Source organism: Pseudopipra pipra, chromosome 24 (genome assembly GCF_036250125.1).
Source record: "Pseudopipra pipra isolate bDixPip1 chromosome 24, bDixPip1.hap1, whole genome shotgun sequence".
Taxonomy (NCBI): Eukaryota; Metazoa; Chordata; class Aves; order Passeriformes; family Pipridae; genus Pseudopipra; species Pseudopipra pipra.
In genome coordinates this window covers 5,205,510-5,222,912 of record NC_087572.1, presented here as the reverse complement: position 1 = coordinate 5,222,912, position 17,403 = coordinate 5,205,510, and the positions used below count along the sequence as shown (strand labels likewise).

The window sequence follows — 17,403 nt, the reverse complement described above, 5'->3', positions numbered from 1 at the left end:
CCCCAAGGCTGCCAGAGCTCCAGGAGGGTTTGGACAACACTCAGGGCTACAACAGTAGGTCCCTCCCAACTCAGGATATTCTGTGACCCCGTGGTTCTCTTCCACTCTGCCCAAAGCTGCTGCATTCCCTGACTGATCCTCAGTCCTCCCTCTGCTCTCACATGAGTGCCATGGCTACAACAGGAAAAAAATCCTCCTTCCAGCAGCTCTGCCAGCCCCCTTCGGGGTGTCCTGATGGACATGGCCCCCCAGCAGGCTGGGAGCCAGGCTGAGGAGAAGCAGGGAGATTGTAATGAGATTCCTTCTGTAATTCCTGTCAGAGCTCAAAGCCAGCGAGGCTCGGGGAGGCAGCGAAGCCTTTCGTGCTCCCTGTCTTGATGGAAACATCAGAGAGAGACTCTTGTGCTCAAGTGTCACCTCTCTGACAGGTACCCAGGGCTGGGAGAGAGGGAGGGGGAGCTGGGGAGGGATGAGACTCTTCCTCCAGCCTTGTGGGCTGGATCCAGCCATGGAGTCATGGAATCATGAGGAGAGAGCAGAAACACAGCTGCAGAAGTGTCATAGAGCCATGGAATGGTTTGGGGTAGAAAGGACCTTAAAGGTCATCTCACCTCCCCCCCACCCCCTGCCATGGGCAGGGACACCTTCCACCAGCCCAGGTTGCTCCAGCCTGGCCTTGGACACTTCCAGGGATTCCAGGGGCAGCCACAGCTTCTCTGGGAATTCCATCCCAGCCTCTCCCCACCCTCACAGGGAACAATTCCTTCCCAACTTCCCATCCAACCCTGCCCTCTGGCAGTGGGAAGCCATTCCCTGTGTCCTGTCCCTCCATCCCTTGTCCCCAGTCCCTCTCCAGCTCTCCTGGAGCCCCTTTAGGCACTGGAAGATCACAATAAAGTCACCTTGGAGCTTTCTCTTCTCCAGGCTGAACAACTCCAGCTCTCCCAGCGTTTCCTCACAGGAGAGTTGTCCCATCCCTCTAATTATCTTCATGGCCCTGTCACATCAGTGTGTGCAGATGCTGATCCAGGCAGCCAAGCTCCAAGGAGCTGGATGGCTCATAAACCTGGGGGATTTCAGCAGGAGAACACGCACAGCCCCTCAAAGGTAAATAAACACAGTCTCTGGAACAGCATCCTTTGGCACAGAATGTGCAGGGCTGGGCCTGGAGACAGGGAGGAGAAAAGCCTTCCTGAGCTCTGCATCCCTCAGGGATACCTGCCATGGATCCAGGTGGGAGTGCTGGCACTCAGTAGGTCTATTTTTCACCAGGCTAATGAGGAGATGTTTTAAATCTTAGCAAGGAGACCTTAATAATTCAGTGACCAAGCCTGGGGGAGGTGAGAGGGCCGAAGGGAGTTGAGTTCCCAGGCCTGAGAAAGCCCCCCAGTGTCTGAGCCCTCAGTGTGGGGGGTCCCAGCTCCACAGCACTTGGCCCTGCAGGTCTGGGCCCCACAGGTGCTGTTCACCTGTGGCACAGGGCCATGGCACGGGGGGCAGAGCTGTGCTGGGGTCCACAACACCCCCAGGCTGAGGCAGCACATCAGGAACCACCTGCAGAGTCCTGAGGACCTGAGTCCTCCTCAATCCCCAGTTTCCTGCACACTGTTGAAGACTTTGGGAATGTTACACTGGAGAAAACCCCCCCCCCCCGAGTGTGTCCTGGGACTTGTTGCTTTAAAGCTCAAATTTGCATTTTGGTTCGAGCTGCTGCAGAGAACATCCACCCTCCCAGCTCCTCCCCACCATTCCATCCCCTCCCTGCTCCCTCTCTTGCAGGGAAGCAGAGCAAAGCTTTGTATAAACTGCTGCTCTCCAGACCCCTTTGAATGTCATCAGAGCCCCCTCGGCCTGGGTGAGCAGAGCAGGTTTCAATAGACATGAGACTAACCAGGCACCAAAACACCAAACAAATCCCAAACCACAAACATCTGGGGCAATTCTCGAAAAAAAAGGAGCCTCTTCCTTGATTTTTTTTCTTTTCTTTCTTTCTTTTTTTTTTTTTTTTTTTAAACAAAATTACCACCAGCAGCACAACAACAAAAAGCTTTCAAGTCTTTTTCAGACACGTGTCTGAGATTTCCGCCTCTGACAGGGGATGCTCGGGGTGCCTGGTGTGGAACTGTGCTCCTTTCAGATGTTGCCAAAGCAGCAGATGCTTGTTAGACAAGAGGAACAAAGTCCTGATTCGCCTTCAGAACTGCCTTGCAGGATGCTCCTGTCTCTGGGAGGTGGCAGAGAAGGCTCTGCCCACTCGGGTGGCAGTGACGGGCTCCTGGCTCTGCTGGGATTTAACCCACAGGAAGAAGTGCATCCTGGCACAATTTTGGCACAAAGACACTCAGAGTGAGAGGCATCTTCCCAGACATTTGGCTCCGGGGCCCTGCCACCCATGTGCAGTTCCTCTCATTCCTGGCCAGGATCCTGGAGAATAAATATCTTTGAACATCAGACCCTTAAACTGCAGTTTTTCATGTCAAGCCTTGGAGAGAGACTTGCTTTGGAGTCTGCTCCTGTAATCCCAAAGGAGACTTTCAGTAACTTTGTGCTCATACATTTTGGAGTTGGAGTGGCAGAAGAACCACAGCCCAGGTGGAATTTCCCTTCCCAAAAACCACCATATTGATGTAACTAATGGCATCCACTCTGCCAGCACCTTGTGAGGGAGGGTGGTGCCATTGGGAGAGGATGATTGGGATGAGATCTTACCATGCCTTGCCTCCCCCTTGAGCAGTTTTTGCTGGTCAGCAAGAAAAAAACCCCATGGAATCAAAAACATCACCTGAAAAAAGCGTGGAATCAAACCCATCCCCTGGAGCCGCCGGTGTTCCTTCTGTCCCAGAACCACATTCCTTCTCCATGGAGATCGTGAGGGCTCCTTTACATCATGGCATGTTTTGCAGGAAGTTGGAGAGGCCCTAAGGGAAGTCTGTGAGATGGGATAAAAGGGATCTGGGATGGAGCAGGAGCAGGTTGCCCAGAGAAGCTGTGGCTGCTCCATCCCTGGAAGTGTCCAAGGCCAGGTTGGAGCAACCTGGGCTGGTGGAAGGTGTCCCTGCCCATGGCAGGGGGGGGAATGGGATGATCTTCGGTCCCTTCCAACCCAAACCATTCCATGATGATTCCATGTCAGGAAGTTTTTGAGCAGTGGCTGGAGCCTCAAGAGCAGCCTCTGGGTTTTGGAATAAAGAGGAATAAGGGAAGCTCAGCAAATGGGGTTTTCACAAGTGTAACGTTTGAAGCGTTCAGGAAAAGGACGGGAAAACAGCAGGGAAAGGCTGGAACGTGTCCAGCACCTGCTGGGGAGGATGGGGATGTGGGGATGTGTCCCAGGACCTGCTGGGGAGGATGGGGATGTGGGGATGTGTCCCAGGACCTGCTGGGGAGGATGGGGATGTGGGGATGTGTCCCAGTACCTGCTGGGGAGGATGGGGATGTGGGGATGTGTCCCAGTACCTGCTGGGGAGGATGGGGATGTGGGGATGTGTCCCAGGACCTGCTGGGGAGGATGGGGATGTGTCCTGGGGCTTGGAGGGGACCACAGACATCCTGACACCTGGTTCCTGGCTCTCCTCAGGCTCTCCCACGTCGGATGGGATCAAATAATCGAAGCCCCTTTTGCAGGGAAGCAGCTCCAAGGGTTAACCGAGCCCACCCCCGGCTCCTCCCGCCCAGCCAAGCGCTGCTCTCCCGCAGCCCTGCCCTGGCCACGAGCTCTGTGGTGGCTCCATTGTGTTCCCTCCACAATGGGAGCTCTGTGGAGGCCGGGAAAGCCCCAGCAGGTCCTCACCCAGCGCCTGTCACGCCGGAGAGGGGCTGGAGAAGGGGCTTTGCCTCCGTCCCGTGCATGAAAGGGGAGTCACGCAAGGGCGCTGATGGCTCTGTTTGAAGTCCCGGGATGTTGCTGGAGGGGGGGTGGGTGTTTTCCCAGGGATTCTGTCTTTCAAGTGCGGCTTTCAAGGGCTCTGTTAAGCCGCCCTTTGATGCTGAGGCTCAGCCTTGTGTCGCCCAGCTGGAGCAGCCAAGGCTTGTGGATGCGGAGAGGAAGGGACTCATCCCATGCCTGGCAGCGGGACGGTGGCAGGAACAGCGCTGGGAGCTCCCATTCCCGCTCCTGGATTTCTGCAGCTGTGCAATGGTGTTTTCCCATGTGGGTGGGAGCAAAAAGAAAAGGGAGCACTGTCTGACGAGCTCGTTCTGCCAAATCTCTGCCATCCGACGACACCTGATGGTTTCACCACCACCAAGCTGATGGGGAGCGCCTGCTCGATCCAGTCCTGCGCTTTCGCTGACAGCTTTGCCAGGCATCACTGCATATGCAAATCCTTGCAATGAGATTTCCAAGAGCTCTGGGAGCATTTGCCACCTCCCTTCGCAGAGGGCTCCGCGCTGAGTTCCTGTGAATTTACACTGCTGTAATTGAGAACAGGATTTGGCTCGCTGTCAGAACATCCGAGGGGGCTTAAGAATGGGATGTGGCATTCCTGGAGCTGCTGCAGTTGGAACAAATTGTGTTTTTAATACTAAAATGTGGTTACTTAGCACCAACGAGCGATCACAAAGAAATCTAGAGAAGCAGAGATGATAGGGGTGAGGAGTGGCAGCACCCCCTTTGCAGCTCTCCAGCTCTCACCATGAGCCTCTAATTTGGATTGTTTCTCCTTTAGCCAAGTGTTTCACCTTTGGATTGAAGTGTCCCAGGTTGAAAACTGGAGGAAATGTTCAGAAAAAGCAGCTCAGCTTTTGTGGAGTAAAAAAAAATCAAACGGGTCAGGCCACCCTGGTGACCCTGTGGGTTTTTAAAAGCAAACCCAAAGCATCCCAGGGGCTGGTGGGAGGTTAAGTCGGAGCTCAGGAAGGTGCCTTTTGTTGCTCCTTGTGAAACAACCCCAGGTTTGGTGAGAGGAGGCCCTGAGGGTGCTGAGCTCAGTGTTCTGGCAGCTCTGCACGTTCCTGCTCTGTGAACCTGTCGCTGTTCCGAGTTCAAAGAATGATTCCAGTCTCAGGCTCGTGATTTGGCTTCTGGATGGGAGGAACTGAGGCTGGCTTAATGTTAATCAAGCCTTGACTAAATGTGGCTTGGGTGTCCCACTTGCCCACACTGGTGCCAAAGCTGCTGGACCTCCCCAGAGAAGGTAGAGAGCTCACCCAGACACAGCCCCAAGCTCATCCAGACACTCAGTGGGGATCCTGGAGCTGGAATTGCTTCTGGCTGCACAATTTTCATGGATTTAATCTAGCTTCTAGCTGGCTTTGTCATCTCCTTTTCCATGATCTGTCCCTGTGACCGGCAGACACCACAAATCCCTGTGTCCAGTCCGTCCCTGCTGGCTGTCAGCACGAACGGGCAGAGCCTCACACCCCACATCGACAGAAAACGGGTCAAAAAAACCCTCAAAAATGTTCTTTTCAAACGATTTCTGCCTTTCTTTGGGGCCTGCTATGCCAGGCACTGAGAGGCACACAAGGAGAGCCCTTTGCCTCTTGCAAGAGACATTTTCAAGGCCCTGGCTCAGCAGAGCATTTAAAGAGATGCTTAAACCAGGCTGAGTGTGGAATGCCCCTGGAATCAGTGGGAGTTAAGCATTCCCTCAAATGCTTCACTGGGCTGCACCTGAGCAGACAAAGAGGAGATGAAGGAGAGATTTTGATTTTTTCCTGGGAGTGGCAGCAAGGAGAATCCATCCCCCTGAATCATTCCCTTGCTGCCTGTGCTGGATGGGATCCTTCCTCTCCTAGAGACACTGCTGGTGCTTCCATAACCTTGGGAGGAGAGGAAAACCTTGGAGGCTCCAGCCTCTGGGGGAGGGGTGGGTGGGTGGCCCTGTGCATCCCCACACAGATGGCATTTAAAGGGAAGCAGCAGGCTACCAGGGATGGGGATACAAGCAGGAAATCCTCTTGCCCTGCACAAACCTGGCCCTTTTCCAGCCACCATGTCATCACTTTTCGCCCATGTTCAAAAACCTGACCTTCTGCTGCCTTTGCTTGCAGCCACTTTAAATTACTTAAGGCTTTTTTTTTTTTTTTGCTTTTTTTTCCCCCCCCCCGATGCTGTTTCCTTAAATTACTTACTGAGAAAGCCTAAGTCAATCTACATATTAAACATACCAGAGACTGGAGGCCGAGTCACTGTGGCTCATGGCAGTCCTAGAAACCAAATCTGTCTCCCTGGGAGCCCGAGCTCCCCCTTCCCTTTCTCCTTTAGCTTAAGGAGATAAAACTTTGAAGATGTAATCTGGGCATTATCTGCCTTTTTGGATAATGTTCAACAGTAATTTTAGCATGGTCTTTATCTCCAAAATGGTTGCTTTAAATTCAGCTGCTTCTTTCCCAGAGGTTGGTTTGGTTTTCAGGCAGCAAAGCGTCTTTCCCTGTGTGATTCCTGCTGGTGGCTCGGATTTTTCTTTTTTGCTCCTGGTTTATTCTCCTGTTTGTTTCCCCCATTCATAGCTCCTCATTAGCATCACTTGGCTTGTGTTATGTTGGGATTTATTCTCCCTGGGAAAGGATTCTTCCAAGCTCACAGCATATTCCAGAGGTGGGACTCGGCAGCTGCTCTGGTTTCCCCACCACGTGCAGCTGGGAAGGATCAAGGCAAGAACTGGGACTGACCCAAATTTTCAAAACCAGACAGATCCAACAGGATATCACCCCTCATCCCAGCCTGAATCCCTCCTGGTTTCAGTTCCTCATGATCTGGGTGTGCCTTCCAAAGCTCCTGTGGTGGGTCACAACCATCAGTAACAACGTTTACTCCTCTCTGCTTAAAAAAGAGATTTAAACCCCGACTCAGTTCATCGTTCCCCAACCCAGATGTTTTTCTGTGGGGAACCTGAACTGCTCCCTCTTTTTTTTTATTTTTTTTTTTTTGTCCTCCTGACAAATCCTTCAGCATCAGCCTGAACTGTCAAATATATATTGCCTTCCTCCTCACACAGACAGAACCTGCTTCCAATAAAACTTCCCCCGAGACACTGGATCTGGCTCTGCCTTTCCTGATTAAATGGGCCACGGATTTAATTTGACAAGAGAGGGAACTGATTTGGCAGATAAAGTATCTTGTTCCGAGGTGATGTTTCTATTGCTGCCCGATCTCTATCGGGTCCCCCCTGTCATGTGTGGTTGGAGCCAACCATGAAACATCACCTTTTCTTAAGTGATATTTATTGTTGGCTCTCCCTTTCCCCGTATTTTTTATTAGATCTGCCTGAAAAGTGTGATTTTTGTGATTTCACAGGAACAGGGGGTGTGTTGCTGTGGGCTCAGACAGGATGAGACACCTCCTGCAAAAGTGATGGACCCCCACTTAGCTCAGGATGGAGCTGGAGGGACACAGACCTGCCTCTGGAGGGTTTATGGGCACCTCCTACTTCCCAAAATGACTCTGGAAATAACACTTCATCTCCCCTCCTGCTGCTCCTGCATCTGCATGGGTTGGGCTGGGGGGGAAGGCAGGGAGGGTCCCTGCTTTTGGGGAGCACAGTGGGGTTTGGGGGAGGGCTGTGAAGCCCCCAGGAGGAGGATCAGGCTGTGAACACCTTTTTTAAAGATCAAATACTATCAAAAGTGGTGTCTGGGGGCCTCTGGCCTGCTCAGTGGGCTGTTTCAAGAAGGGGTTTGGCAGAGATGGACATGGCAGAATCCTGCAGGACTGGAGCAGATCCTGCTCTGCCAGGACCAAGGGAGCAGGGAAGAGCAACCACCCCTGGGGTGCTAAACCAGGGAGTGGGGGCTGGGGAGGGGTTATAGATTTGGGCACCACAATGTAAGGAAGATCTAAAGTCATCAGAGAGTGTCCAAAGGAGGGCAAAGAGATGGGGAAGGGCCTGGATTTGAAGCCCTGTGAGGACACTGAGGGCACTTGGTGTGTTCAGCTGGAGCAGAGGAGACTGAGGGGAGACCTCAGTGCAGTTCCAATTCCTGGGCAGGGGCAGAGGAGGGGCAGGGACTGAGCTCTGCTCTGGGGGAGCAGGGACAGCACCCAGGGAACGGCTGGAGCTGTGTCAGGGCAGGCTCAGGTTGGATCTCAGGCAAAGGTTCTTCCCCCAGAGGCTGGTTGGGCACTGCCCAGGCTCCCCAGGGCAGTGGGCACAGCCCCAAGGCTGCCAGAGCTGCAGGAGGGTTTGGCTGATCCTCTGGGGCACAGGGGGGGACTCTTGGGGCTGGGCCTGTGCAGGGCTCAGGGTTGGACTCCATGATCCTTGGGGGTCCCTTCCAGCTCAGCACATTTTGGGATTCTGGGATGTGGAGTTCCCAATAAAATCCCCTCACTAAGGGCACCATTGGCTGAACTGGGGTGTCACAAGCTGTGGGTGACTGTGACCTTTGAACACAGGCTGCTCTCAAACAGCTCTTTACAAGAGCTTGGAGTGACAGGACAAGGGGGAAAGGATCCAAACTAGGAGAGAGTACTAGGTAAGATAACAGGAGGAAGCTCTTCCCTGTGAGGGTGGGGAGGCCCTGGCCCAGGTTGCCCAGAGAAGCTGTGGCTGCCCCTGGATCCCTGGAAGTGTCCAAGGCCAGGTTGGAGCAACCTGGGCTGGTGGAAGGTGTCCCTGCCCATGGTAGAGGGTGGGACTGGATGGGCTTTAAGGTCCCTTCCAACCCAAACCTTTCCATGATTCTGTGATGTGAAACACTCCCAGTTGGGGTGGTGGCAGCTGTGAGACAGAGCCCATCCCACCACAGCACCTCCCCAGAGCTCTCTGCTGATGCCCAGGCAGGAATCCTTCAAAACCTTCCTGTGGGAGTGTCTCTGCAGCCCAGCCAAGGGGAGTCTCTGCTGTGAGCTCTGCCTGGCAGCCCCTGCTCACAGCTCTATGTAGGTCACTGGTTCAGCAGTGTGGAGCCAGGGGCTCGTGTCCCCAGGCTCTGCCTGCCTGCAGGAGCTCTGCCAGGGATACAGGGAATGCTGAAGGAAGAGCTGCTGAAAACCAAATTAATCCTGATTGCTGATGGCCACACTAAAAACCAGATTCTTTTTGGAAATCAATTCCTTGAAGTGCACACGTTGTGTCCACTGTGGCTCATTACACAGAACCCCAGGATGGTTTGGGGACCTTAAAATCCATCTTGTCCCACCCCCTGCCATGGGCAGGGACACCTTCCACCAGCCCAGGTTGTTTCAAGCCCCGTCCAGCCTGGCCTTGGACACTTCCAGGGATCCAGGGGCAGCCACAGCTTCTCTGGGAATTCCATCCCAGCCCCTCCCCAGGGAGAATCCCTTCCCAATATCCCATCTAAACCCACTCCCTGGCAGTTTAAATCCATTCAACTGACAGTTGAACCCCAAGTCTTGCAGCTGCCTCTGGGCTGGAGCTGCTGAGGGTCTGAGACCCCCCCGTGCTGCTGGTGGGACAGAGCTGGAGCTGCCAGAGATGGGCAAGGACATGGAATGGGTTGGGGTGGAAGGGACCTTGAAGATCATCCAGTTCCACCCCCTGCCATGGGCAGGGACACCTTCCACCAGCCCAGGTTTCTCAGTGCTCCACCCAACCTGGCCTTGGACACTCCCAGGGATGGGGCAGCCACAGCTTCTCTGGGATTCCATCCCAGCCCCTGCCCACCCTCCCAGGGAGGGATTTCTCCCTAAAGAAATCACTGTGTGTGTCTCCAAAGTTTTCTTACAAGTGCTGCTGCAGCAGCCCTGGGGAAGTTGTCCCCTGTGTGTTCACACATCTCTGGCACATCCCTACTCTCCCTCAGACCATTTGTCATCCCAGTGCTGCACAACACCCCCCAGGTTTTTTCCCTGGTGGGCTTGCTGGGGGATGGAAGGAGAACAGGTATCTGTGGCCAGTTCATCCCCCAACAAATCCATGGCCAATTAAAGAGTTTCCCAGCTCTTTTCAACACTAAATTACCACCTCAGGCTCATTGACATGGAAGATTTCTGCAAAGGATCACTCATCCCTGCTAATAATGCTCTGCCTGGGAGCTGTCTGAAAAGGAATTGCTGGAAAATGCTCCACATGAAACCTCCTCTTCTGATCACTTTTCTTCAAGGGGACACATCTCCTCTTCCAGGGCTGCTCTCACAGACCTTTGCTCTTTGTGGGTTTACAGAGGGGGTTTTTTTTTAGCCACTCTGGTAAAACATTTCTCCTTCCCCTGCTGATGATGAGAGGAACCATCAAATTCCTGGTTGTGTCACAGGTAATAGCTACTCCTGTGATTAAGGAGCACCTCAGCCAGCAGAATTCTGTGGAGGAGGCATTGCTCAGGAAGATGCATTAGTGCACCTGGGCCATTTTTTGCCAGGCTTGCAGAGACTCATTGCCCTCCTGTCTGCCCTGCTGTGATTTACCTGCGGCTGATCCTCTGCCCTGTCAGAGACACAAAGTGGCAACTTTAACCCTTCATTGTTTAGCAGCTGCTTCAAAGAAAACATTTTGGGGAGCTGGGGCTCGTGTTAGGAATCAGGAAGAAGCTGTTTGCCAGAGGTGAAGGCAAACTGAAGATGTGCACAGATGGTTTCTCTGTCACCAGCTGCAGGGAAAGGGTGGTGGGCACAATAATTTATGCTCTCCCTGAACCTCTGCTGCTTTAGTCCTGGGTCCTGTGTTCAACCCCAGCCTGTGCTGATGTCAAAAGGTTCAGATGGTTTGTCCACTGTGAGTTTTTGTGACATCCAGTCTGACACCTCTGCATCACACCCCCCATTGCACTGGGATGGGGAAATACCTGCTCAGCTTAAGGGCTCTGATAAACAGAGGCACTGGGAGATGGACTGGGCTTAGAACAACCTGATCTAGTGGAAGGTGCCCTTGGGGTTGCAACCGGATGGTCTTTAGTGTCTCTTCCAACCCAAACCATTCTGTGATTCTGTGACATAAAGTTACAGTTAATCTTTGAGGTTTAATGAATATACTGTTATTGTGGGAGATGGTGGTTCACCCAGTTTCCACAGACAGAGGAATTAAGATTTTGCCCTGATCCATCCCCCAAAACTAGATGCCTCCATCTAATCCAGATCTCTAAATGCATTATGTGGTCTGGAGAGACAAACAGTGGACTCCAAAAAGCTTCATCTTAACTTTAAGCAGACTCATGGAATAACACACCTGAAGTGTCCTCAGAGTCCAAATTAACCCCAAATAACCAGGACTGAGGTGGATAAACAGCCCTTAGAGATTCGAGTCTGCTGCTGGTTGTCTGTGTGGGTTTGGCTCAGTTCCTCCCTCTCTGTGGACCTTCTTTTCCTTCCCTGTTCTCTGGTCTCAGGATGACAAGATCTCAGCAGGCCTTGAGACCCTCCAGCAGCTCCGGAGGCTCAGGATGCAGCTGGGAGGAATCCCAGCACCCTCAGGACCAGCCATGGAATGCTGAGAGGTGAGGGAACAGCAGAACTGCTGAAAGGAGGAGCAGGAACAAGCACAGACAAAGACAGAGGTCATTTCTCTGGAAGGGCCTGTCTGACACTCATATGAGAAATAAAAATACAGGGTTTTTTATATATAGATGTGTTGCAAAGTTGTGAGGTATCCAAGTTCCAAAAACTAGACTTGAGTATCAGGGTCTTTTTTGGCCAGACAAGGGAAATGCAGAAGTTCTTAAAAATTAAAATCTTTTGGGGCCATTTTGTACACAGGGGTTCTTTTCTCTCTTTGGGCTAAGACCAAGGGAAGAGCCATCATCTTTGACAGCCCATTGGAAGGAAGGGAAAGCCCCTTTTCAGAGAAAAGAAACCTTTTTAGGCAAAAATGAATATCTGAAAAAGGGTGGGATTTTGTGAAACTGTAAAATGTATAAGATTTAAACCCAAAGGGTCTTTTTCCCCGGAACTTCGGTGTGAGAAAGACCCGGCACGCCGAATAAATTCTTCCTTGTCTCTTTGTTCCCTGAGTTTGGGCCATCTGTCTACATTGAAAAGAGGGATTTTTCCCACTCTCAGCCGGGAGAAGATGTGGAAGATCTCCCGTGGAGCTGTGTGTCCTGCCCTGAACGCTGCCCACGTGCTCCAGAACATCCCTCTGGATGTGCCACACGCCCTTAACAACAGCTCAGCCTCTGGGCCTGACTTTTGTGTTTTAACTGCCCCTAAAAAGGAAGAAGAATTGGTATATTCACACCTACTTTCCTACACCAATGGATTGGTGCCAATCCTTTAACCCTGACCTTACAAAGGATGGTGCAGTTTGGCATCCATTGTCTGTGAAATATTGATATATTTGTATGTCCCTGAAGTTGCACGAGGCAGTGCTCTCTATGGCTGCTGTCTCTTCAGCTGTTCAATAACTGTATTAATTACCAGCAAAATAGTAATTATCATTTAAATCAACACCTTCTTGCTTCTTCCAGGGAGGGATCGAAGTTTTAAAGGAAGGTCACTGGGATTTGTCTTTGATTTTTGTAGTGAGTGGATGGATGTTGGGTTATGGCCAAAAAAAAATAATGTAAATGTTGGATATCAGTCTTGCACGACTCCCTTTGTTATTTGTTCAAATATCTTAAAGGAGTAAGTCACGGTAATTAATTTTATTTAATTATTTTAATTAAATTTTTATTTTTATTAAATTATTATTTTTTTATTAAATTGTTTTTATAAAATTATTTTTATAAAATTATTTTTATAAAATTATTTTTATGAAATTATTTTTATGAAATTTCTTTGCTACTGCAAACAAACAGGGGGCTCCAGTGGGGGGGTAAGATGAGCCTCCTGCTGCAGGAGGGAGTTACTGCACAGAGAGCACTGGGGGTGGCAACCAGAGAAACCCCAGGTTGGAGCTGTTTGGGCAAGAGGTGCTGCAGAGAACTTGGGGAATGTTTGAATTGAGCAGCTTTTTACCACCCAACAGAGAGCTGATAAAACACCTCTTTAACGCCCATTATCACCAACCTTTCTTAATTGCACCCTCCTGGGAGCGTTTTGCAGCAGAGTCATTAAGCAGAAGAGCTTCAGGCCTCTGTTGCCACAAAGAAGGCTTCGGCAGGAAGCTCCCGGAGCCCCCTCCCTCCTGGAACAGCAGCTCCAACATCCCTCAGACCCCACTGAGGAACCCCCAGCCTTGCCCTGGGCTTTGCCACAGGTGGGATTTACGGAGAGCTGGCAAACAACAGCAGGGTTTGGGAAGAGTCACAGGATCTCCCGGTTTGAGAGGGGCCCACGAGGATCATCCAGCCCTGTCCCTGCCCAGGACACTCCAGGAGAACCTGTGGGAAGGTGTGGGTGTGATTCCCACGGGTGCTGGGGCAGGGGGGGAGTTTGGGCCTCCTTCCTGCCCCCACCCTTGACCCCCCTTCACTGCAAGGTCCATCTTCAGGGTCACCTCACAGTCACAGAGTCATTAAGGTGGGAAAGGACCTCTAAGGTCATGAAGTCCAACATTAACAGGTCCACCACTAAACCAGCACAGTTTCAAGTTTTTCAGCTTTTCCAGGGACGGGGACTCCACCAACCCTTTCAGCGGAGAAATTTTCCTTTGATCCAACCCAAACCTCCCCTGGTGCAACTTGAGGCCGTTTCCTCTTGTCCCATCACTTGTTCCCCAGGAGAAAAGTCCGACCCCGGGGTGTTGGTGCCAGACAAGGATCCAGGGAAGGCAGGAGCACACAGCCCATGCCAGTGCAGCCAGTGCCCACCACGGGCAGCACCAGAGCCTGTGGGCAAAGCCAAGTGACAGATGGAAACAATTCCTGGGGCCTTTCCTTCTCTGTCAGCTCCGTCTCTGTACTGCTGCAGCACTTCCCACGGGTTTCAGATGCTGTTGAGGCATCAAGGAGCTTCAGTAAATAATGACCAGTCCCTGGAAGCAGAAGAATAAATGAGAGTCGTGCTCAGAGAAGCTCCCAGAAGGCTCCTGGTAATGGAAGGAGAGGAGAGCAGCCAGCCAGGCCTTGAGGAGTGTGAGTCATGCTTTGCTGGGAACGTGGCTTTCACCAGGGAAGGATTTCTCTGCATTTTGTCTCTTCTTACACATTCATAACCCTGAGGCTGTTAGTCCACCTCATCTGACTTCCTGGAGGCCAAAAGTCCAGCTCATCTGTCTGCACAGTGACACTGCTCCCCCCTCCTGCCCCAACCACACAACAAAGCCATCAGTTTTCCCAGAATCCCAGAATATGCTGAGTTGGGAAGGGCCCCAAAGGATCATTGAGTCCAACTCCTGGCCCTGCACAGGCCCAGCCCCAAGAGTCACCCCATGTGCCTGAGCCTATTGTCCAAAGGTTTCTTTTGCCAAAGCACCTTTTTCCTGCTGGATCCCAGGGTCCAGCCTCCATCAGCTTCTTCCAGAGGGATCCCGGGGAGGCAGCAGGTCAGAGTCAGCCCCATCTCAGTTTCTGGTGGGGCATCTTGGGGCTGAGCCAGCTGGGAGCCATGGGGTGGGTCCTCCTCTCTCCCCCATCATCTCCACTGGCAATGCCACTTTTCCAAACTGCTCCCTCCACTTTCAGACTCTGCTGGATCCGCCTGGGACGGAGTTAATTTTCAATTTGCACTATCAGATGAAGGGGGGCTCTTATTCCATTGTGATTGTACCAAAACCCTCTTGTTTTTTAAGTGATTCCTCCCCAGAGAAGAGGAGTCTGAGCAGACCCTCAGCACCTCCAAACCACTGGAGGATGGGGGTGAGTCAATGGAGCATCATCAGTTCATCTCCCTGCAGTTCTGGCCTCCTTTGTCCACAGATTCTATGGGAGGTTTGACTTGGCTCAGAGAGGTGAGAAGCAGCAGGGTTGGTCACACTCTGCAGGACCCCTGACACACCTTTAAGGGAAAGGCCTGGTGGTGTGGAATTCACCCCTCTGCTCCCACCCCACAACCACCCCAGGTGCTGGGGATGCCCCTCTGAGAGCTTTGGGCAGTGGTTGCTCCCACTGCAGGGTCCCAGAGGTATTCCTTTTGATCTTTTGATCTCCTTCAGGTTCTTCCTGCCCCTTTTCCCTCTCTTTATGTCGTGCTGTGTGTGTTTGTCTCAGGGATGAAGATGGATCAAGGCCATTCCCAGAGTACCCATGAGCTGCAAGAGAGAAGGGCACATGGGAGAGGAACTCCTGCTCTGTCTTTCTGTGACACTTGGAGGGTTTGGGTACTTTACTCCAGGATTATCCACGCTCTGGGTGCCAAGCTTTCCAGCCTGGAGGAGATGTGCAAACCAGACAGACTCGGAATCCTCTGGATTGACCCATTTTTCTGTGCCAGTTGGTGACGGAAGGGGGTTGTGTGACCCTTTCTCCTCTTGGGTCCTGTGGGATTTTTGGGGCTATTTGGGACTGAGAATTTGCATGGCCTTTATAAATTCTCCCTGACCATGATTTAGGGGGTCAGGGGGCCTCCCATGGCAAGTGGTTCTCCTTGATGGTGCACAACACCCTGGCCCTGGTGTGTCCTGAGGGGGGGAACCCGGACAAAAAGAGAGACACCAGCTTGACTCTGAGCTCCTCCAACCCAGCCAGGAGGGACACAACTGTCCTAAGTCTTTTGGCTCTGAAAATTTCCCCTCCTCAGGATTGACCCACCTGGATCTGTGGGGTTTATGCAGGCCCAGGGTGTTCCAGGCATGAAGAAGACGAGGACTGTCTTCCTTCAGAGTTGCTCCTCACACCAGTTCTCTGCTCCCCCACGGTCCTCTCTGACCCAAACCTCTCTGAAAAGCCTGTGGAAGGCCCTATCCAGAGGGGAATCCTCTGGGATGTGTGCTCAGAGAGCATGAAGGCAGCACAGGGCTGTCAGCAGTGGTTTGTCACTCACCCGGAGCACAAACGCTTCCCGCTGCTTTTCCCTGTTGCCTTTGGTGTGAATTTATCCTGGTGGGAGATGCTGGGCTGTTATCTACAGACACCACAGTCCCTAATTTGTCCAGAGGGCAGGCACAGCATGGATACTGCCAGCTTTTCCTGTGGGGAGGCCTGGGAAATGAGAAATTCCTGTGCTGGAATCGTTCCTGGCCTCTAACGGGCAGCAGGCTCATTACCTGGGTTACCTGGGTGCTCTCACTGCCTTTTGTGTTCACTGCCAGCCTTTCATCTTTTATTTACACTGTTGACTTGCTGCTCTATTTTTATCCAGCACTATCACCCAGGGACAGGCCAAAACAATCCTCCCAGTTTTCCCCCTGTGGGATTCAGTCTTTTCCATCCTTACCATGATCTTTCTGCAGTTTCTGTTCATCCTCGAGACACAGTTTTCCCAGGTTTTCTCTAAACAGGGATCAGAGGTGTGATTTTACAAGTTTGCACTGTCTAACATTTTCTCTGTTGCTTTCAGGGTGTCACAAGGCATGATTGAGTTGTCTTGAGAAGGGTTTTAGGAGCTGCCAGGTTATATCCAGGGAGATCACAACATCTAACCCTCTGTCTTCAAAGCAAGCTCAGACAGGAGATCTGGCTGGCTGTTTTCATGGAATTATGGAGTGGTTTTGTTTGGAAGGGACCTTAAAGCTCATCTCATTCCCACCCCCTGCCATGGGCAGGGACACCTCCCACTGTCCCAGGTTGCTCCAGCCTGGCCTTGGACACTTCCAGGCATCCAGGGGCAGCCACAGCTTCTCTGGGCACCCTCACAGGGAAGAATTCCTTCCCAATATCCCATCTAAACCCACCCTCTGTCGGTGTGAAGCCACTCCCTCTTGTCCTGTCTCTCCAAGCCCTCCCTTCCTCCCTCAATTCCCTCCTCCATTCCTTTCCCTTCAGTTCATTCATCCCTAACCCAGCTCTCCCTGCTCCCAGCCTCTCTAAAACATCACAGATGATGTTCCAGGAGGAATATTAATTGCACATGGAGCTTGTTCCATTCACAACATTCACCTCCCAAGCAGCACCCAGAGTCCACTGCTGACATCTTAATGCCAGAGCTGACAGAGCTGACATTTAGAGCCCTCTTTCTAAATGACACCTTCCCCTCCCAGCCCTGGCTCAGCAGAGAACACTCTGTCACCTCCAGCTTTGTGATGGAGACGGGAAAACTTGGAAAAGCTATCACAGAACTACCCTGGATCTCAGTATTCATCTGTGAACCTGTTGTGACTGCAAATAGGCAAATGAGATGTCTTCTAAAATGTTGGTATATCAGCACATCAGTCCTTATTTGTGTTATTTAAGGTGAATTTGTGTTTTAAAGTGATGGTGGTGCTGTCTGGATTTACAGAGAGCTGCCGTGTCTTATCTGCCTCGTGTTCAGTCCCCATCAGCTTTGGTTTAGTCCTGGAATACAGATGGGAAGAACTGAAGACTTTCCACTGTCGAGTGTTTAGAAATGTCACCCAGCTCCAAACATGCCAGGGAATTTAGTCCTGTTCCTGGACAGCTGTGTTGAATGTGAGGAATGGCACAGGATGTTCATCCTGGGCATTTGGCACCAGGGACTGAGGGATTGGAGCCTGTTCAGAGAAAAGCAACAGGAAAGGACAGAAGAGTTGAAGAGGCTGATTTATGGGGAAAGAGAAAAGGAAATCGATG

At 51.8% G+C, this 17,403-nt stretch overlaps 1 long non-coding RNA gene across 1 annotated transcript; it reads right to left on the bottom strand.

Moving 5' to 3' along the window:
• Positions 1 to 13,361: 13,361 nt before the first annotated feature.
• On the bottom strand, positions 13,362 to 15,870 carry LOC135402233 (uncharacterized). Its single transcript, XR_010425063.1, has 2 exons — positions 15,698 to 15,870; positions 13,362 to 13,751 (listed from the first exon to the last, which is right to left on the bottom strand). It is a non-coding gene; the product is annotated as an uncharacterized LOC135402233 (long non-coding RNA).
• Between the last annotated feature and the right edge of the window lie 1,533 nt (positions 15,871 to 17,403).